Source organism: Vombatus ursinus, unplaced genomic scaffold, assembly GCF_900497805.2.
Source record: "Vombatus ursinus unplaced genomic scaffold, bare-nosed wombat genome assembly UNPS02009205.1, whole genome shotgun sequence".
Classification (NCBI taxonomy): Eukaryota; Metazoa; Chordata; class Mammalia; order Diprotodontia; family Vombatidae; genus Vombatus; species Vombatus ursinus.
The window spans coordinates 61,992,176-62,013,688 of record NW_020948983.1 but is presented as its reverse complement, the minus strand read 5'-3'; the positions used below and the strand labels follow the sequence as shown (position 1 = coordinate 62,013,688).

General features: G+C 38.9%; 1 protein-coding gene across 4 annotated transcripts in view; it reads left to right on the top strand.

Moving 5' to 3' along the window:
- UACA (uveal autoantigen with coiled-coil domains and ankyrin repeats) overlaps positions 1 to 21,513 on the top strand; it is a 141,113-nt gene that overhangs the window by 56,170 nt on the left and 63,430 nt on the right. The window lies entirely within an intron of this gene.

Below are 21,513 nucleotides of genomic sequence, written 5' to 3'. Positions count from 1 at the left end.
CCGGATACAGGAAGGAGGCGTCTGGGATTAGTGCATAGACAGAGTACGTGACCTAGGAAGTCAGACTCAGATACTGGGAGGAGGGGTCTGGGGTCAGTGCTACACAAAGGGACCCAGGAAATCAGGAAGGTCACAAGATGGAGGCGTCTGGGGTTGACGTTGCATTTAGGGAGGGGACTAAGCAAAGGGAACTCAGTCCTCTGCGTCCCACTCCCATGTGGCACCGCCCCTTGCCTCAGGAGCACAAGCTCCGGCTACTTCCTTGCACCCAGCTTATCTCACATAGCACTGCCCACTGCCTCAGGGCTTCTCCGTACCCAGCCCATCCCAGTTCACCACGACTCCGCCTACCACAGCCCCTGCCTCGACTTCCAAAAATATATCCAGAGCTTACCCTAATCTTGCCACAGTGCCCACCTGGTAGTTGTCAACATCAGGCAGTCCCTCACAGCTCCCTAACCTGAACTATTGTGAAAGAATGATCCATTCCATTTTCTTCTTGGATTTCTCAGTTATGAACCAGTCTGATATTCTTCAGTCTGTGTTTGAATAATTCTGGGAGAGAGCTGGACTGTGCGCTTTCTTCTATGCCATTATCTTTGCTCATTGAGTAAACAGGGACTATTTCACCAAAGTTGTTCCAGTGAACAGATAATACATATTTCCTTCCTCAGGGTAGAAAGGTAGGTGACTGCTAGGACTGAATATTGTATTCTTTGTCAGATACAGACACTGTATTAGACGTTTTGCTCAACTTTTTATTTTTTGGAGTGGGTGGAAAAATGACTGATGTAAAGATAGAAGGCACTAATAAAATGTGTGTGTGTGTGTATATATGTGTATATTTAAATCAAGGTTGGTATTTTAAGGAATGAATAGTTTTTACGAGTTGCTTCTACCCTTGTCTCTGAGACCAACTGTACTATTTATTAGGAGAGGCAAATTTAACCTTTTTGTAAAAATATTTTTTTGAAGCTGTCCTTTCTCTGAACTTTTTCACCATAAATTTAATGTAGTATTAATTAGAAGGGAAACAGATACCTGGGGGGAAAATCTCAGCAATAAGTATCTTCAAGAAAGGTTTCACTTCTAAGATGTATAAGGAAGCAGTTCAAATTTATAAGATGCAAAGCCATTTCCTAATTGATAAATGGTCATTATAACATGTTTGTGAAAGAAGTCCAAGCTATCAATAATTACATGAAAATGCTCCAAATCACTACTAATTAGATAAACTCAAATTAAAGTAAAGTAACCTTTTCCCTATTAAACTGGCAAAGATGACAATAGAGAAAAATGATCACTACTGGAGAGACTGAAGGAAAATAGGTACATAGTAGTTTGCTCTTGGTGGAGCTATAGCTTGGTGGAGCTATTCCAGAATGAACTGTCCAAAATATGTCCAAAGTTCCCAAACCATTCATGTCCTTTGATGCAGATAAACCACTGTTGGGCCTATATCCCAAAGAAATTAAAGCAATTGAACAGATCTATACATAAAAACAATTTATAGCAGTTCTTTTAATGGTAGTCCCAAACTGAAAACTGAAGGGGTTTCCTTATATTGAGGAATGGCTGAACCATATTGTGTAATATGAGTGTAATGGATGATGAAATGGACTGGGAACTGGGAAGACTTTTATGAACTGATGCAGAGAGAAGTGAGTAGAACTAGGAGAACAGTTTATGCAATGATTACATTATAGAGAAAAACAATTTTGAAGGACTTGAGAATTTTGATCAATACAATGAAAAACAATGAGTCCAAAACAATGAAGATGAAGCATTCTACTTACCTCCTGATAGAGAGATGATGAATTTAAAATTCAGAAAATGATTGTTTTCAGACATGGCTGATGTGGCAGATGGTTTTGCAAGACTGTGTAGACGTATATTGAGGGTTTTTTTTTTGTTTTTTTTTTTTTAGGCAATTGGGGTTAAGTGACTTGTCCAGGGTCACACAGCTAGTAAGTGTCAAGTGTTTGGTCTGAGGCCAGATTTAAACTCAGTTACTCCTGACTTCAGGGCTGATGCTCTATCCACTACACCACCTAGCTGCCCCCCCCGAGGGATTTTTTTAAATAATTGCTTAGTGGGAGAGAAGAGGATGATGGCTTGTAAAAGGGACAGATTAATTTTAAAATGATTGAATTAAAAATAAGCATAACTGTTAAAAATAAAAACACTTAAAGGACAGAATTCAAGACTTATTCAGCTCTTCAAATTTTTTTTTGGCAAATATGCTATGTGCAGAGTAATGTCAGTGTATTTAAAGTTGATTAAGATAGTCTTTGCCCTGAAAGAGCTTAAAGTCTGGTATTAGAATGGAAGAGGAGAATAATATAAGTACTTAGATAACCATAATTCAGGGTAGAACATAAGAATGTAAGTGTCATAAGATAGGTTTTTTTGTTTGTTTGTTTGTTTTGTCTTTCAGAGGTAAAACAACAGCATGCAGCATGACTTAGTGGAAAGAGCACTGTACACAGAGACAGGAAATCTTGGTCTAAATCCTGGTTCTTCCATTCAGGGCTGTAACTAGCAATTCCAGTTCCCAGGGCAACCAGCACAAAAGGCTCCCTCACATCCACTTTTTAATTAAAATTAAGAGCATAGAGCGAGACATTGCACCTTGGAATACCAAGCCCTAGGGGAGAAGAGACCCAGGGACATAAGTCTTCTTAGGGATGGGATAATTGTTTCCATGGATAGAGATTCTGGGACACCTGAGGCTTCTGATAAAGAGGCTGCCTTAGGAGTGGAACAAGGCTGGAAGGGGAGCTGCACAAGGGTGGTTTCCCTCAACCACTTTGGTGGTCAGTAGCTTCTTATTTCCAAACTGTTCATGTCCCTTGACACAGATAAACCACTGTTGGGCCTATATCCCAAAGAAATTAAAGCAATTGAAAAGATCTATATGTAAAAAAATATTTATAGCAATTCTTTTAATGGTAGCTCCAAACTTCTCCTTTGCTTTGCTTTGCTTTTCTTTCCTTTGCTTTGCTTTTCTTTCCTTTTTGCTTTCCTTTCCTTCCCTTTCCCTTTTCCTTTTCCTTTCCTTTCCCTTTCTTTCCTTTCCTTCTTTACTCCCTCTCTCCCTCCCTCATTCACTTTCCTCCTTCTCTTTTTTCCCTTCCCTCCCATGATATCAGTGACAGTGGTCTCCATGATTCAGGGAATGCAGCTTTGAAACTTGGTTCATATTTCTTGATTAACATTAATAGTAAAAGAAATAGTCTCTCTTGTCGCTCCTGTGCTCATCTACAGGGATGTTTTGTGAGAGAGTATATTTGCTTGGGGATGGTAAGTCTCAAGGTTAAGGATACATTACCAAAGAGCTCAGATTTATTTTATAGATAGGGCTGGCAGCCTTTAGAGAGGGTAGTAAGGTGTTGTAGGAAGCTTGCTTACTTATCACAGGGAAGGTATATATACCCTTTGCATACTTCTAAATGAGGAGATCATGCCAACAAATGGCTTATGTAATACTTAAAATTACCCTATTTGCCATAGAATATATACTCGGCTTATTAAAGCCGAGGGTACTTGGGATTTATCTCCTGCTATTCCTTCTTCCTGTGAAGTAAAATCATAGCTATATATGAACTTAAAGTCTGAATTGAAAAAATCAGATTATATTAACACTGATAAAGTCAGTTTCTCTTTAGATAATTTCTTCACATTAAACAATAATTGTGAAAAAATAAAATGTCCTGTAGGAATAGATATAAAGATACCCTGGTTAAATGTTACATTAATTTTGACTTAACAAGATTAAGAAAAATGCCTTTGGGTTTTGTTGCCCCCCCCCCCCCCCCTTTTTGGTGAGGCAATAGGAGTTAAGTGACTTGCCCAGGGTCACGCAGCTAGTAAGTGTTAAGCGTCTGAGGCTGGATTTGAACTCAGGTCCTCCTGACTCCAAGACCAGAGCTCTATTCACTGCACCACCTAGCTGCCCCCCAGTTTTGTGGCTTTTAGTCAAATAAAATGAAGGATGGGGAAAACATTTCTGGGGCACATGGTACAGTAGGGTTGAGAAATGTTTCCATTGTACGGAAATAGCTTTATTTTACCTACTTATTTAAAGACTTAGTCTTTTTGGTGTATTATTGTGTAAAAACTGAATATATAAAATTTCAGATATACTGGACAGCTCAGTTTGAGGGTGATTTTTCTTTTATCTACAAAATAACTCACTAAAGATTTCCTTTAAAGTCCCAGTTCTACCAATATATTTATAGTTTACAAGCATTTGTAAATGTCATTGCTTTACAGGGTTAATTTTAAATACTTTTCTAAGAACACTAATCTGTAACATATATAGTGAGAAGTTTTATAAAGCTGAGACTATAAAGGAGTGGGTTAAAAATTACTCTTTTTTTTTTTTGACTGGGCAATGGAGTTAAGTGACTTGCCTAGGGTCACACAGCTACTACGTGTCAAGTGTCTGAGGTCGGATTTGAACTCAGGTCCTCCTGACTCCAGGGCTGGTGCTCTATCTCCTGCTCCACCTAGTTGCCCCTACTCTTTTCTTTTTAACAAGAGTATTTCTGGTTGGTCTTCCTACCCTAAATCATTCCCCTCTCTAGTCCATCCTCAAAGTGATCTTCTTAAAGTCTGGTCTGATCAGGTCTTCTTCCCTTCCCCACTCAATAAATACTAGTGTCTCCCTATCACCTACAGGAACAGATATAAAATCCCATGTTTGGTCCTTTAAAGTCTTTCATAATCTGGCTTCTTCTCTTACCCCCCTCCCCCCAGTTTCCGATTTTTCCTGTTCCTGCCCTCTACCTTATATCACTGTAGTAGGGTTTAGAGATGACACTCAATCATGGGATATTGGTAGTCTGTGGTACACGTATTGCTTGTACTTCTTATCACATTGTTGTTGTTAATCAAAGACATAAATAATTTTTTACAATGTCTGAAGAAAAATTTATAGCCAGAGTTATTTCTGTACTCTTCAAAAGCAGAAGACATGGAATAAAATACTCATAAATACTTTCATTGACTTCTCACCTTTAGGTACACTGTTCTCTCATGATGATAATTCACATCTCAGGAATTTTCTTTATAATGGCTCTTCACAAAATAAAAATTAAGTGTAGAACTTTAGAAATGTCTTAAGAAATTCTCCCTGATTGTTAACTCAGTCTCTCAGTTGGGAAATTCTATTAGTCCTCTCTTTCTGTGCTTCACAAGCCTCTCTTACCACCATGATTAACTCACCCCATGTGCCAGGCACCTTACTAGATTCTAGAGGTACAAAGATATAGATGAAATCTTCTCTGTCCTTAAGGAGCATACATTATTGGAAATAACATGTACATGTGTAAATAAACTTAAAATATTTGCAAAGAAAATATAAGAATTTTAGGTGAGGGAGAGATGCTATCATCTAGGACTCAAGTAGGAGGCACCTTGAAGGAAGATAGGGATAGTAACAGATAGAGATTAGGTGAGGAGTTCATTACAGGAATATAGAGACACAGCTTATGTAAAGGCAGGAAACTGGAGATAGAAAGTAGTGTGTGGAGAACAGCAAGCAGGCTAGTTTTGGCTTGATTGTAGAATCAACAAATATGTTACCTTCCTTTTGTAATAAAGGTTCTCCTGTTAGTGGACATTAGAACAAAATCTATATATCAGTCATTTTTGTGGAGCGAGATCAGTTTCTTAGAGCAAAGATAAATATCAACATCAAATTAGAGGAAATAAAAATCAGCTGAAGTTATGACATACAGTTAAATCAGCTCCAGTCTGGCTTCTTTAAACAAACTATTGATTCTAAAAAATGGTAAATGTATAAAAGACATGACACAAGTCTAGGAGGTGTATCTAACATAGTGGATGACATCATGATTCAAAAGGATCTTGACAGGCTAGCATTGGGCTGAATCTAGTAACATGAAATTCGCTCAAGATAAATTCAGAGTTGTGTAAGAGTCAGTTTATACTAATTATAAAATTTTCAGTGTGAGCATTTTAGACCTTGGAAATCAGAAAAACTCTGTTAACCTCCAGTCTTCTCCAACTGTCTTTCAGATATTTTGAATTGGCTGTATTGTAGATGTATTAAACTCATTGCGTCCAAAATGAAACTCATTGTCTTTCCCCTTAAATTGTCCCTGTCTTCCACCTTGCCTATTGCTGTAGAGGGCTAGAGGGCAGTACCATCCTCCTAGTCCAAGGGTGGGGAACCTGCAGCCTTAAGGTCACATGTGGCCTGCTAGGTCCTCAAGTGCGACCCTTTGACTGAATTCACACTTCACGCCCCCATACCCAATCTGTTGCCAAGGCCTGTCAATTTTACCTTCGCAACATCTCTTAAATGTATCCCCTTCTCTGCTCTGACACTGCTACTGCTCTAGTGTAGTTCTTCATTATTACATGCCTGGGCTACTGCAATCATCTCCACTAATAAGAGAAACTGTGTTATTACAAAAGGGGGGTGAAAAATAATTGTTGATTCTACAATAAAACCAAAACAAGCTTGCTTGCTGTTTCTCACACACTACTTTCTATCTTTTGTTTCTATGCTTTTACACAAAATGGGTCTTCCTGCCTCAAGTCTTTCCCATTCCAGTCCATCTTCCATTCAACCACTAAAGTGATTTTTCCTAAAGTGCAAGTTCCAATCATGTCACTCCCCACTTGGTAAGCTCAAAAGCCATTCACTTTTTCAGTCTTCTTATACCATACTCCACGACATGTACCCTTCTGTCCAATTATACTGGCCTCTCCTCCTGTTCCATGAATGAGCTACTGCATCTCTCAGGTTGGGGCATTTCCTCTGGCCTGCATGCCTGTGTGCTCTCTCTCTTCCTCTCTGCCTACTTACTTCCCTGATTTCCTTTAAGTCCCAACTAAAACCCCAAATTTTACTGGAAAGCCTTTCCCAACCACTTTTAATTCTAGTGCCTCCCCTCTGCTAATTATTTCCTATTTATACTCTATATAGCTTGCTTTGTATCTTTTTGCTTGCATGTTTTCTCCCCCATTAAATTGTAAGCTCCTTTAGAGTAAGAACTGTCTTTTGCTTCTTTTTTATCTCTAGCACTTAGGAAATAGTAGACACTTAATAAGTATTTATTGATTGTTTAATATTTGGACAACTGAAATTCCATATTGCTATCCATATAATGGAGAGACCTAGAGGAAGACGCTACCTAACATGTTGTTGGACCCCTCTGTGCAAGAATTATGGTAAGACATTGATGAATCATCAGAATACCCACATCAGTGAGGTCATAGATCTATTAAAATACGGAGTTGTTTTATTTTTTTTCTTGTGATTTTATGAGTCGTGTGTACAAACTGCCCATTCTGTCTGAGACACTGAGAAATCAAGTAACTTGCCCATTGTTACCTACCTTATGTGCGTCAGAGACTGGACCAAAATTAGGTCTCCCTGACTTCCGTGCTGATTCTGTTTTCTTTGCCATATATTGGCACTTTACTGAACTACTATTAGTGTTTAGGAATAGTTTGTCTGTGTCTTATAAATAAACTTGTTACTCATCTTCTATTAAAATCTCAGACTTGGTTTATGAGTTTGATTTCACAGTATTATGGATTATATATATATATATATACAAATAGAAAAGCACTTGTGCTGGCTGCGCCGTGCACTCTCCTCCTATAAGGAGCAGGCTGCCAGAGTCATACTTACCAGTCTTTGGTCCCCAACCGGATAAACACAGAGACGAGCCTACCAGGAGGTGCCAACACCCGAGCTTTATTCAGAGACCATCACAGCAAGGCCAAGCAGGAAGGTCATAGCAAGAGAGCAGGAGCAAAGAGAGCTCGTGATCCGACCACGATCGTTCCTTAAGTACCTGCTTAGCCCCTCCTCCTCAGCCCGCCTACTAGTCAATGATTGTAGGGTCAGATACCGGAAGGGGATGTCTGAGTTTAGTGCACCAAGGGAGAGGAAGTGACGCAGGAGGCTAGGACCGGGTACAGGAAGGAGGCGTCTGGGATTAGTGCATAGACAAAGAGAGATCACGTGACCTAGGAAGTCAGGCCCAGATACCGGGAGGAGGCGTCTGGGGTCAGTGCTACACAAAGGGAAGGTACGTGACCCAGGAAGTCAGGAAGGACACAGGAAGGAGGCGTCTGGGGTTGACGTTGCACTTAGGGAGGGGACTAAGCAAAGGGAACTCGTCCTCTGCCGTCCCACTCCCACGTGGCACAGCTCCCTGCCTCAGGACTTCTCTGTATCCAGCCCATCCCAGTTCACCACAACTCCACCTACCACAGCCCTTGCCTCGGGGGTTACTTCCTAATATCCCGTTCCTACCCCATCTTGCCACAACCCCCACTTGGCAGTAGCCAACATCAGACAGTCCCTCACAAGCACTTACAAAATTTGTCATACTAACTTTCAGAGTAGATTTAATTTATCTGGTGGAGTCTTTTGATTTTTCAGGATGATTAAAATATGAAGAAATATATTGCTTCATGTTGTCATTTTCCCTTTTCTCTAGATTCAAAACCTTAGAGTTGTTTTGAATCTTGTTCTTTCATATCCCACATTCAAGTCTAATTGATATATTTTAGAATCATCTATTCTTTTACAATTTTCATAGCTCAATAGTCTACAACCAGATCATCTAATATATAGATAATTGCAACAGTTTCCTAATTAGCCTCTCTGCCACTTGTTCTTAACTAATACATTCTAGCTGCTAGAATAACTTTTTTTCCTTTTTTTGCATAAACAAAGGATAACCTGGCAGTGAATCAGTCTTGGTGACCCCTTTTTCTCCTGATAGGAGGAGAATTCATTTCCTCATTGCTCCTCTGAAGCCAGTATTGATCATTAAAACTATTTAGCATTCTTAGTCATTTATATTATTATAATCATTGTATAGATTATTTTGCTGGTTTTGCTTCATTCTGCATCAGTTCACATAAGTCTTTCTGTGTTTCTCTGAATTCCTCAAATTTGTCATTCCTTAAGTCATGGCAATATTCTGTAATACTCATATACCTAAATTTGTTAACTATTTTGTTTCCATCTTTTTTACTTTTTTGCTACTATAGGAAGTGCTCCTGTGAATATTCTTATGCCATCTTAAACTTAATATATCCAGAACTGAATTCATTATTTCCCTGCTCCCTAAACCCTCTCCTCTTCCTAACTTTCCTCTTAATATTGAATGTACCACTATCCTCCAGGTCCCTCAGGCTTGCAACCTAAGTATCATCCTCAACTCCTCACTCTCTCACCAGCCATATCCAGTCTGATGCTAAGTCCTATTGATTTTACCTCCTTGACATCTCTTGCATATGCCCCCTTCTGTCCTCTGACATTGCCACCATCTTGACCCAAATCATCATCAGTTCATGCCTGGACCATTGTAATAATAGACCACAGTCATTTTCTTGCCATAAGTCATCTCCCATTCAGGTCCATCCTCCCCTCAGGTGTCAGGATGTGCTTCTGAAAGCACAGGTCTGATCCTATCCCTTTCCCCCCACCCTGCTCAATAAACTCCAGTGAATCTCTATTACTTCCAGACTCAAATATATAATCTCCTAGCATTCAAAACCTTTCATAACCTGGTCCTCTCCACTCCCACCCACATTTGTATCCTCAGCACTTAGCAGAGTGTTCAATATCAGTGGACATTTAACAAATGTTTATTGATTGCCTGACTGGTATATATAAAGCTTTTCTCCTTTTGACTTCTGTGAAGGGTGAAAGGTGATATATACCCAGTAGAGGGTCAAAAGTTTAGTGACTTTTGCCTCTCCTTGAACTGTTCCAATGACTGTTATCTTTCATATCCTCTCTGATTGTTTTCCAACACAGTATATTAATTTCTATTCTGAATCTCTGCCTATTGAAATTGTATTCATCTTTCAAGGCCTGTTCAAATGCTGTGTCCTTCACAACCCTGATTTTTCCTTATCGCTTCCGTCATTTGGCACATATTCTGTGGTAGTTTTTTTTTTTTTTGTATTGTGTCAGATTCCTCTTCCTAGGAAGATCTTTCCCTCAAAGAATTTAACAGTGTTTTATTTGAATCTACTGCAGCTTCCAGCACAGTACCTTACAGATTGAGTGGATACTCAAGAAATATTTGGTGAATTGAATTATATTCAAGTGAGAGGAGTCTAATAGATGTTCTTTTGAAAACATGTTAATTTCCACTACAGTCCCCTTGTCTTTGTCATCACTCCCACTTAAAAGTGACCTCTCCATCTCTCTCCCAGTCTATATCCATCATTTTCTTCAAGGGCTGGTTCAAAATTTACCTTTTTCTAAGAAGTCTTCTCTAATTGTCGTTATCCCATTCTGAGCAGTCCTTTATTTCCTATTTTTTTTTTCTCTGCTAAGCAATGGGGTTAAGTGACTTGCTCAGGGTCACACAGCTGGTGAGTGTTATGTATCTGAGGTCGGATTTGAACTCAGATCCTCCTGACTCCACGGCCGATGCTCTATTCACTGTGCCACCTAGCTGCCCCTATTTCCTATTCTTTTACTATGTTATTTTGCACTTTTTAGCTGTATGCCATTTTATAAGTGTGGCTGGATGTCCTGGCTAGGCTGTAAGCTCCCCAAAGTCTGATATTGTATCTTTTTATTTCTTTTGTTCCTGCCCACATATTCTATGTCTAAAAAGTATTCCTCACACAGTCAGCCAACAGAATTTGGGGTATAAAGACTATTGGACATTATAGTGATTACCAGCTACTAAAAGGATATGTTGAGATCAAACCATTGAGGACCTTAGATGTCAATATTTTTGAGTGGGTGGAAGTTGGGGAAGTGATTGATAGCAAAGAGAATCAAAGCCATTACTGAAGAATAGTGGAAGCAGTCTGAATTTGGAGTCAGAATATCTGGGTATAAATCACGGTTCTGTTACTTAATAAATGCCAGCATTTATATATTGCTTTAAGGTTTGCAAAACACTTTACATATATCTCATTTTATCTTCACCATAACCTTGAGGTGCCATCATTACTCCCATTATATAGATTGGGAAACTAAGACAAAGTTTAAGTGACTCACCTGGGGTCACATAGCTATTAAGTGTTCAAGGCCAGATTTTAGCTCAGGTCTTATTACTCTAAGCCCAGCTGATCTCTCTACTTATTCCTTATGTGACCTTGGGCAAGTCACTTTACCTCCCTGAACCTCAGTTACCTCATTTATTAGATGAGGGGGGGGTTCCTAGATGGATTAGTGAATGAATAAAAATAGCATTTTTAAGCACTTAATGTACCTGGAATCTTGCTAAGTGCTGGGATACAAATAAATAATAAGCAAGACTGTCTCTGACCCATAGGCACTTATATTCAAAGAGACTACACAAATACTGGAGTAAAACTTGGAAAGGGAGGCAGGGAAAGTTACAGTTGGCTCAGGCCTGATTAAAGTAGGTCTAAGCTTGACTGATCATGGCTAAGGAATGAAGAGGTAGAAGACTGAGTCCTGGTGGGAGGCAACAAAAGAGGAGGCTTGAAGGAGGGGCAACATGGCTTGTAGGTATCCCCTAAGGTCACTTTCAGCTCCTAATATATGATGCTATAATTTGTAATTAATCTATATAATGGCTTTTATATAGCCCTTTTCATTGCAAAATGCTTTACAAATATCCGATTTTACCCATGCAACAACCCTGACAGGTTGGTGTTATTATTATCATCTCCATTTCACAGATGAAATAGCCTGAGTCAGACAGAGGTTGTGACTTGCTCAGGATTACACAGTTAAAAAGTGCCTGAGGCTGTAATTGAACTCAAGTCTTTCTGATTCCAGATCCGGGGTTCTATTGTACTGTACCACTAGTTGGTGGTATGTTGGGTGGGGGAAAGATTAAATTCAGGGTTACTGGTGGATTAAAGAAAGTGTTGGATTTGGAGTTAGAATCTGATTCAAATACCAGATCTATTTCTTACATATGTTTGTGACCTTCAATAAGATTTTTATCTTTTCTGGGTCTCAGTTTCCTCATCTGTAAAATTGGACTAAATGACCTTTAAGGGTCCTTCTAACTCTAAATATATAATTCTAAGACCAGGTAATAACCCACTCAAGGGATAATAAGGACCTGAAGTAGGGTGGTGGCAGTATCAATTGAGATGAAAGTGTGTAACCAAAAAAAAGGAGAAAATATAACAGTTGTCTTAAGGTTTTTAAAGAACCCTTTTGTGGAAGAAGAATTAAACTGATTTTGCTTGGCTGCAAAAGGTAGAATTAGATGCAGTGGTAACAAGGTGTGAAGAAGCAAACTTAGGTTTTATGTAAGGAATACATTCCTAACGATTAGAGTGATCCAAAAATGGAATGGCCTTCCATGGAAAAATAGTGGTTGCTTTTTTACTGGAGGTCTTCAAGCAAGGGCTGGGATGGTTGCTTGTTGTAGAGATCTGTCTCTTTCAGAAATCCTTGCAATCCTTTCAATTCTGAAATTCTGTGAGAGTAGTGGGGAAGATGAAAGAAAGTACATTCATCAGAGGTAGGATGGAGAGAATTTGGTAATTGGATATTGGAGGGATTCAAAGATGACTTGATGGTTTACAGCATGAGTGATGGATGATGATGTAATAACTTAAAAGGAAAGTCAGGGGGAAGAGGAGCTAGATTATAGGTAAGATTGTAGGGTTTTAAAGCAGAATTTGATTTTTTATGTATTGAATTTGAAGCATTGCCAGGGCATCTAATTAGATATATTCAGTGGTTAGTAAAGCTCTAAATCTATAATACTGCTATTGGATTAAGTCTGTTGATGCAATGCTATGTACAGACCGCCTGTATATACATAGGATAAATAGGACTTAATTAACAGAGAAAAAGCTAGAATTAAGAGGGGTTGGGTAAAGGCTTCCTGTAGAAGGTAGAATTTTAGTTGGGACTTTATTTGAACTTGAAGGAAGCCAGTGAAACCCAGAGGTGGAAGAAAAGCATTCTAGACTTGTAGGAGAGCCAGAGAAAATGCCCAGAGCCAAGAGATGAATCAATAGACTGATCCATCCCTTCAGAAATAGCCTTCTCAAATCCTTTGTTTTGATATTTTTCTAAGGCACAGGTCTGACTATGTCATTCAATAAACTCCAAAGGCTCCCTACCACCTCTAGGATCAAATACAAAATCCTTTATTTGTTCAAAGCCATTCATAACCTAACTCACCCCAAAATCTTTCCAATCTCTACCTTACACAGCAACCCACATATGTAATGTTCCTTGATCCAGTGACGCCAGCTTCCTTATTTTCCATGAATACTAATTAATGAATATGGCAGGAAGCAAAAAACCAAATAAATGCATCTATAACAACAAATCACTTAACTAAACTTAACCTGACTGCTGTGGGAAGAAGCTGTTATCATTACAAGATATCTTGAATCACATGTTACATAAATAACACATTTAGTAGCTATTTTAAAATGGCATAGGATTCTAAGGCAAGCCAGAAGTCTTTAAGTATTAACTTGATTTACTCAACAGTATTCTTAATACAAACACATTTCTAAATTCACTCCCTGGGTTTCTCTTAAATGGAGACATTCATCTAGTTTTAACCTAGAACTGCTGCAAGCTAAAGCTTCTAAATTAATTTACCAAATATATTTAAGTTGTCTCTTTGGAGAATAAAGCAGCCAGCACTACTAACACATAGCAGCTGTTCTGCTAAGTGCTGTAAAAGCTAAGCTACTTAAATTCAAAGACCATAAGAGTTATCACTGCAATCTCAAGCCCTGATGTATCTTCTCTTAAAATATTTTTTGGGGAACTGTACCTCTGATTTTATGGAAACTTTATGGAAAATTTTATGATTTTTATGGAACTTTCTATACCAATGTGAATCACCAGGGCAGATCCACAGTCATTCTATAATTTAGAGAGTTGATGGGGGACACTGAAAGGATAATTAAATTGTTCAGAATATATTTCAAAGGCAGAACATCAATCTAGGTGTTTTTGTGGCTTTCTAACCACTAGGCCATATTGCCTTTTATGAAAGTACCATAACTGTAAAATTCATGCCTCTTTGAACAATAATGCTGTAACGGCAAGTTCTTTGAAAGTTGTATTTAATAGACCTCATCCCTCTTGACTTCTAAAACATTTGATACTGTTGACTGCTGTTTTTTTCTTTGCTACTATTTCCTCGAGTTTTTCTGACCCCCTTCCTCCTACTTGCCTGGGAAATTGATCACTCCCCAGTCTCCTTTGTTGGATCATTATCCATGTCCTGTCCTTTTACTTTGGGTAAATCCCAAGGTTCTATCCTGAGCTCCTCTGTCTATACTATATCACTTTGTGAACTCATTAGCTACTTACTATCTCTATACAGCTACCATCTTTCTGCAGATAGACTTAAAGAGATTGTATATATTCATTCAGCCCCGCTTTCCTTTTTTTAAAAAAATTTATTTATTTTTAGTTTGCAACATTCACTTCCACAGTGAGTTCCAAATTTTCACCCCCTTGCCCTTCCTCCCACCCCAAGATGGCATGCATTCTGAATACCCCTTCCCCTAGTCTGCCCTCCCTTCTGTCTCCCCCCCCCCCTTATCCCCTTCCCCTTGTATTTTCCTGTAGGGCAGGATAGATTTCTGTACCCCATTTCCTCTTTTTCTTATTTCCCAGTTGCATGTGAAAAGTTTTTTTTTTTTTTAAAACATGTGTTTTTAAAACTTTGGGTTCCAAATTTTCTCCCTTCCTCCCTCCCCACCCACCCTCATTGAAAAGCAAGCAACTCAGTACAGGTTATACATGTGCAGTTATGCAAAACACTTCCATAGTAGTCATGTTGTGAAAAACTAACTATTTCCCTTAATCCTATTCTGCCCCCCATTTATTCTATTCTTTCTTTCGACCCTGTCCCTCCTCAGAAGTGTTTGCTTCTGATTACCCCCTGTCCCAATCTGCCCTCCCGTCCATCATGTCCCTGCTCTCTTGTCCCCTTCCCCCCTATTTTCCTATAGGGTAAGATAGATTTCCATACCCAATTGAGTGTGTGTGTTATTCCCTCCTTAAGCCAAATCTGATGAGAGTAAGATTCACTCATTCTCTCTCACCTTCCCCTGTTCCCCCTCCACTGTAAGAGCCTTTTCTTTTCTGGTTTTTTTTTTTGTGAGATAATTTACCCCATTCTACCTCTCCCTTTCTCCTTTTTCCAGTATAATCCTCTCTCACCACTTAATTTTATTCTCTAGATATCACCCCTTCATCTTCAACTCACCGTGTGCCCTTTATCTATCTATCTATCTATTTACATACATACATATAATTTTTTCACTCCAACTACCCTAATACTGACAAAGGCTTCATGAGTTACAAATATCATCTTTCCATGTAGGAATGTAAACAGCTCAACCTTAATAAGTCTCTTATGATTTCTCTTTCCTGTTTGCCTCTTCATGTTCCACTTGAGTCTTGTATTTGAAAGTCAGATTTTCTATTCAGCTCTGGTCTTTTCATCAAGAATGCTTGAAAGTCCTCTGTTTCACTGAATGACCATTTTTTCCCCTGAAGGATTATACTCAGTTTTGCTGGGTAGGTGATTCTTGGTTGTAATCCTTTCTCCTTTACCCTCCAGAATATTATATTCCATGCCCTGTGGTCCCTTAATGTAGAAGCTGCTAAATCTTGTGTTACTCTGATTGTGTTTCCACAATTGTTTCTTTCTGGCTGCTTGCAATATTTTCTCCTTGACCTGGGAACTCTGGAATTTGGCTACAGTATTCCTAGGAGTTTTCCTTTGGGGATCTCTTTCAGGAGGTGATCAGTGGATTTTTTCAGCCTCTATTTTGCCCTCAGGGCAGTTTTCCTTGATAATTTCTTGAAAGATGATGTCTAGGCTCTTTTTTTGATCATGGCTTTCAGATAGTCCAATAATTTTTAAATTATCTCTACTGGACCTATTTTCCAGGTCAGTTGTTTTTCCAATGAGATATTTCACATTATTTTCTAATTTTTCATTCTTTTGGATTTGTTTTACAGTGTCTTGATTTCTCATAAAGTCATTAGCTTCCGGTAGCTCTATTCTAATTTTTAAGGAAGTATTTTCTTTTCTTTTTTTTTTTTTTTGGCCAGGCAGTGAGGTTAAGTGACTTGCCCGAGGTCATACACCTAGTAAGTATTATGTGTCTGAGGCCGGATTTGAACTCAGGTCCTCCTGAATCCAGGGCCGATGCTCTATCCACTGCACCACCTCGCTGCCCCAAGGAAGTATTTTCTTCAGTAAGCTTTTAGACTTCCTTTTCCATTTGGCCAATTTTGCTTTTTAGGGCATTCTAATCCTCATTGGCTTTTTGGACTTCTTTTGTCATTTGGGTTAGGCTATTTTTTAAGGTGTTATTTTCTTCAGTATTTTTTTGGGTCTCCTTTAGCATCACTCTCAGTTTTTCCTCTACTTATCTTACTTGCTTCTCAAAATCCTTTTTGAGCTCTTGCATGACCTGGGACCAATTCATATTTTTCTTGGAGGCTTTGGATGTAGGAACTTTGACTTTGTTGTCTTCTTCTGGTTGTATGTTTTGATCTTCTTTGTCACCAAAGTAAGATAATATAGCCTGACTCTTTTTTGTGCTGCTTGCTCATGATCCCAGCCAATTACTTGAGTTATAAACTCTTCGTTAAGGTAGGGGTCTGCTTCCAGTGTGGAGAATGTACTGTCCCAAGCTTCAGGGGTTTTGTGCAGCTGTTTTCAGAGCTACTTCTAGGGACCTGTAAATTTTCACTTCTTCCAAGGTGCTATGATCAAGACCGAGGTGTTTACTCCTTTCCTGGCCTGTGCTCCGGTCTATGAGTGACCACAAGCACTCTTTTCTGTCTTTGAACTGTAAGAAGTATTTCCTCTCCACGCTACAAGCTTCGGCACGCCAGCGCTCCTCCTTGCCCTAGGACCACCACCCAGAATTGTGACCCAGATCCAAGCCCAGGCAAAGCAAGAGAATCCTGCACCAGCAAAGAGATCCCTGCAATCCCCCTCTGATCAGCCACCTGATTTCCCCTCAGTCTGTGGGCCAGAAACTCAGGAAGCAGCTGCCGCCCCAGGGCCGCACTCGGGAACTGGGGCTCTTGGGACCCCGTGCTTCTCTTTCTTACTGCAGAAACAAACTTTTCCCACTTATAAGTTGTCTTTGGTCTTCATGGATTGAGAAGTCTGGAAACCACCACAGCTGCCTGTGATTCAGTCCTCTAAGGCCTGCTCCAGGTTCTCTGTGGCTTGCGCCCACGCTGAAGTGTGCTCCTATCCCCACCCGGCACGATATACCTTTCTGATCAACCATCCAGGTTGTCTTGGGCTGGAAATGTGTTTCACCCTGTCTTTTTGTGGATTCTGCTGTTTTGTTTAGAACCATTTTTTTTTTACAGATATTTGGAGGGGTTTGAGGGAGAGCTCAAGCAAGTCACTACTTTCACTTCTCCATCTTGGCTCTGTGCACCCCCAACCCCTTTCTTGACCTACGTATCACCAACTACTTATAGGATATTTTAAATAGGATATCCCCTTGACATCTCACACTGTCCAAAAAAGAACTCATTAACTTTTCCCCAAAGGTTACTCAGCCTAGGCACCACCATATTTCTAGTCACCCAGGTTCACAAGGTCCATGTCATCTTGGGTACCTCACTTTCCCTTACTCCACATATACAATTAGTTGCCAAGTCGTAGGTTCTCCTTCCACAGTATCTGTCATATACATCCCTCTTTTCCATTTATACAGCTACTACTCTAGTTTATTCTCTCATGACCTGGGCTATAGTAGGATCCTTCTAATTTGCTTCCCTCCATCTGGTTTGGATATATGTGAGTGAGTTAGATTGAGTCAGAGCACATGATCAGTATTACATCAAGGTTGTGAACCTAGATGACTGGGAAGATTGTGAATGAGGGATGACTTGAGGGGAAAGATAATGAATGGCTTTTGATAGGGCATGTTGAGTTTCTGATGCCTATGTCCAAGAGGCATTTGGAGATTTATTACTACATCTCAGCAAAGATTAGGATTAGATCTGTTACTCTGGGAATCATCTGAATGGAGATAATTGGAACTGATGAAGTCATCAACTGAGATAGTATTGAAAGAAAAGAGAAGAGGGACTAGGACAGAGCCTTACCTTGGACGATCAACAGAGTTATGAGATGAAGAATCAGCAAGAGACAGAGAAGGAGAAGTCAGATTTAATAGGATTAGAGCCATGAGAGCACTGTCATGAAAAACTCTAGAGGAGAGTATTCAGAGGGAGAAAGTGATTGACAATATCAGGTGCTGCACGTGGATCAAAGAGGATCAAGAATAAGAAAAGGCCATTTGATTTGGCATTTAAGAGATCACTGGTAAGAGATCACTTGGAGAGGGCAATGCCAGTTGAATGATGATTTTAGAGACCAGACTGAAGAGGGTTAAGAAGAGAGTGAGAGGAAAGGAAGGAGGAACACTGATTGTAGACTGCTTTCTGAAGTTTAGTCACAAAGGAGGAATGGAAAATATAAGATGCAAGGATGGTCAAATCAAGTGAAGGGTGATGTGGACGTATTTGTAGGCAGTAGGGAAGGAGTCAGTAGATAGGGAGAGAATGAAGATAAGAAAATAGGGATAATAGTAGGGGCAATTTACTTGAGAAGTTGGGGAGGTGTGGTGATGGGATTCTAGGGCACATGTAAAGGGATTTGCCTTGGCAAGAAGAAGGGCTACCTCTCAAACTGAAACTAGCTTAAATCAGGATGTAGTAGAGGGATATCTTAGTGATATGAGATGAGGAGGAGGGAAGAAGGAGCTCTTAGTGAAAGATCTCAGTTTTTTCAATAAAGTATAAAGAAGGGCCCTCAGCTGAGAAGATAGGGGATGATATTCCAAGGAAAAACTTAAGGAGAGAGGTGAAAGTTTGGAACAGTTGCTTTGGAGAGTGAAATAGTGAATCGTTTAGGAAGGAATAGAATGTTTGCTTTGCTGGAAGTGAAGGCCCAATCAGTTTTGTTTTGTGATTTCCTCCTGTTCTGTTCAGTAGCATATAAATAGCAAAGGAGATGGATGGTGGATGTAATCTAGGGTTGGGGCTGGGCGAGGTATGATTGGTAATAGGAAAGAGAACAGAAGAATTGAGGATGAGGGATAATGTAGAATTGAGTTGAGTTCATCCATAGCTGAGATAGGGAATGGAAAAAAATGTAATCAAGTGCAGAGGTGACAGTCTGGGAAAGAACTATGAGGGGTGGAGAGAGTAGAAGTCATGATAGGTATGAAGGACAGATTTAAGAGTCATAAGTCATGGGGAAAGATGGACAATAGGAGATTATGATCAAATAAAGGAATCTCAAAGTTCATGAACATGGAAATGGAACACTTTGAGATGATGGCAAGGTCAAAGGTATGGAAATCTTTGTATAACTGAGGTGAAGGGAAATAATAGGTTATGGGAATAGAGTAGCTTGAGGAACTGTGACATTAAAGCATTTGAGAGGGGATATCAATACGTCAAGTCAAATCAACAAGCATTTCTTAAGTGCTTTCTATGTTCCAGACACTGTGCTAACCAGTGGGAATATAAATACAAGCAGAAAGAAACTCCCTACCCAGAACCTGGAGTCAGGAAGACCCGAGTTCAAATCCTCAGATATTTACTAGCTGTGTGACCCTGGGCAAGTCACTAAAACCTCTGTGCCTCAGTTATCTTATCTGTAAAGTGGGGATTTTGCTCTTCAGATTGGTTGGATCAATTCACAACTCCACCAACAGGGCATCAGTGTCTCAGCTTTCCCATCTCCCCTCCCAAAAACAGCATTTTCCTTTTTTGTCATATTAGCCAGGTAGATGTGAGGTGATACCTCAGAGTTATTTTCATTTGTATTTCTCTAATCAGTGATTTAAAGCATTTTTTCATATGACTATAAATAGCTTTAATTTCTTCATCTGAAAACTGCCTGTTCATATATATTCTTTGACTATTTATCATTTGGGGAACTACTTGTACTCTTATAAATTTGACTCAGTTCTCTATATATTTTGGAAACAAGGCCTTTATCCAAGACACTGGTTGTAAAAATTATTCTCTCTCTTTCTGCTACCCTTCTAATCTTGGTTGCATTGGCTTTGTTTGTGCAAAACCTTCTTAATTTTATATAATAAAATTAACTATTTTACATTTGTAATGCTCTTATATCCAAGCTTTTAGAACAAAAGGGTGTGACATGTTGGTCTATACCTAGTTTCTGCCATACCGTTTTCCAGTTTTCCCAGCAATTTTTGTCAAATAATGAGTTTTTGTTCCAAGAGCTTAGATCATTAGATTTATTATATACTTGCTTTTTATTTTTTATTTATTATAATGTAATTATAATAAATTTATTACAATGTAATTTGTACCTAATCTATTCCACTGATCCACCACTCTATTTCTTAGCCAGTACCAGATTGTTTTGAAAATTATTGCTTTACAATATAGTTTGAGATGTGTTATGGCTAGACCACCTTTTTTTTTTTTTGGAATTTTTTTTCATTGATTCCTTTGATATCCTTGGGCTTTTGTTTTTCCAGATAGAATTTTGTTACTATTTTTTCTAGATATATAAAATAATTTTTGATAGTTTGGTATGGCACTGAATAAATAGATTAATTTAGGTAGAACTGTCATTTTTATTATATTGGCTTAGACTACCCATGACCAGTTAATATTTTTCCAGCTGTTTAGATTTGACTTCATTTGTATGAAAAGTGTTTTATAGTTGTGTTCATATAGTTCCAGCGTTTGTCTTGGAAGGTAGACTCATAAGTATTTTATATTGTCTACGGTTATTTTAAATGGAATTTCTCTTTCTGTATCTTGCTGTTGGACTTTGTTGGTAATATATAAAAATGCTGATGATTTATGTGAGTTTATTGTATCCTGCAGCTTTTCTAAAGTTGTTAATAATTTCAAGTAGTTTTCTCTGCACTTTTTTCTAAGTATTTCTTTACTGTGTTCTCTTCATCAGTTCTTTCTGTCTCTTCTGAATTTCTATTTTTTGATTCATGTTCTATATACATATTATTACTTATTTAGCCTTTTTGTGTTCTTCATGAATTAAAACTTCTAAAGGACCAAATTTGAATTTCCTCCTCTGACCATTTTCTGTGCTATTGTCTTGTAGATCTTGCCTCCTCATTCTTTTTGTCTATGGTGCCTCACTCCTAGAAGTATCAATTCCTGGGGGAGATAATGAGGATAGAAGTGTTGTTCCAAAGTAGAAATTTTCCTGAGTCCCAAATTGTTTGATCTAATTCTACCCTTAACCCTACCCATGCGAAACTCCTCTCTGAGTGCTGGTTGCTAGTTATTTCCAGTAGGTTGGATTTTCCTTCTCTTGAGACAAGATGTTGTCCATGGAAAGCACATCACTTTCGCAAAAGTAAACTATTTGTGCAACAACTCTGTCCCAATTAGACAAATTGTAAGGTCTCCTCCTTCCATTGGGAATATCTCTCCCTCTGTGGGAGGGCGCCCCCTCCCTCCCCAATGAATTGAATTCTCACTCTTTCTTTGCTCCTGTTTTAGTTACTCCC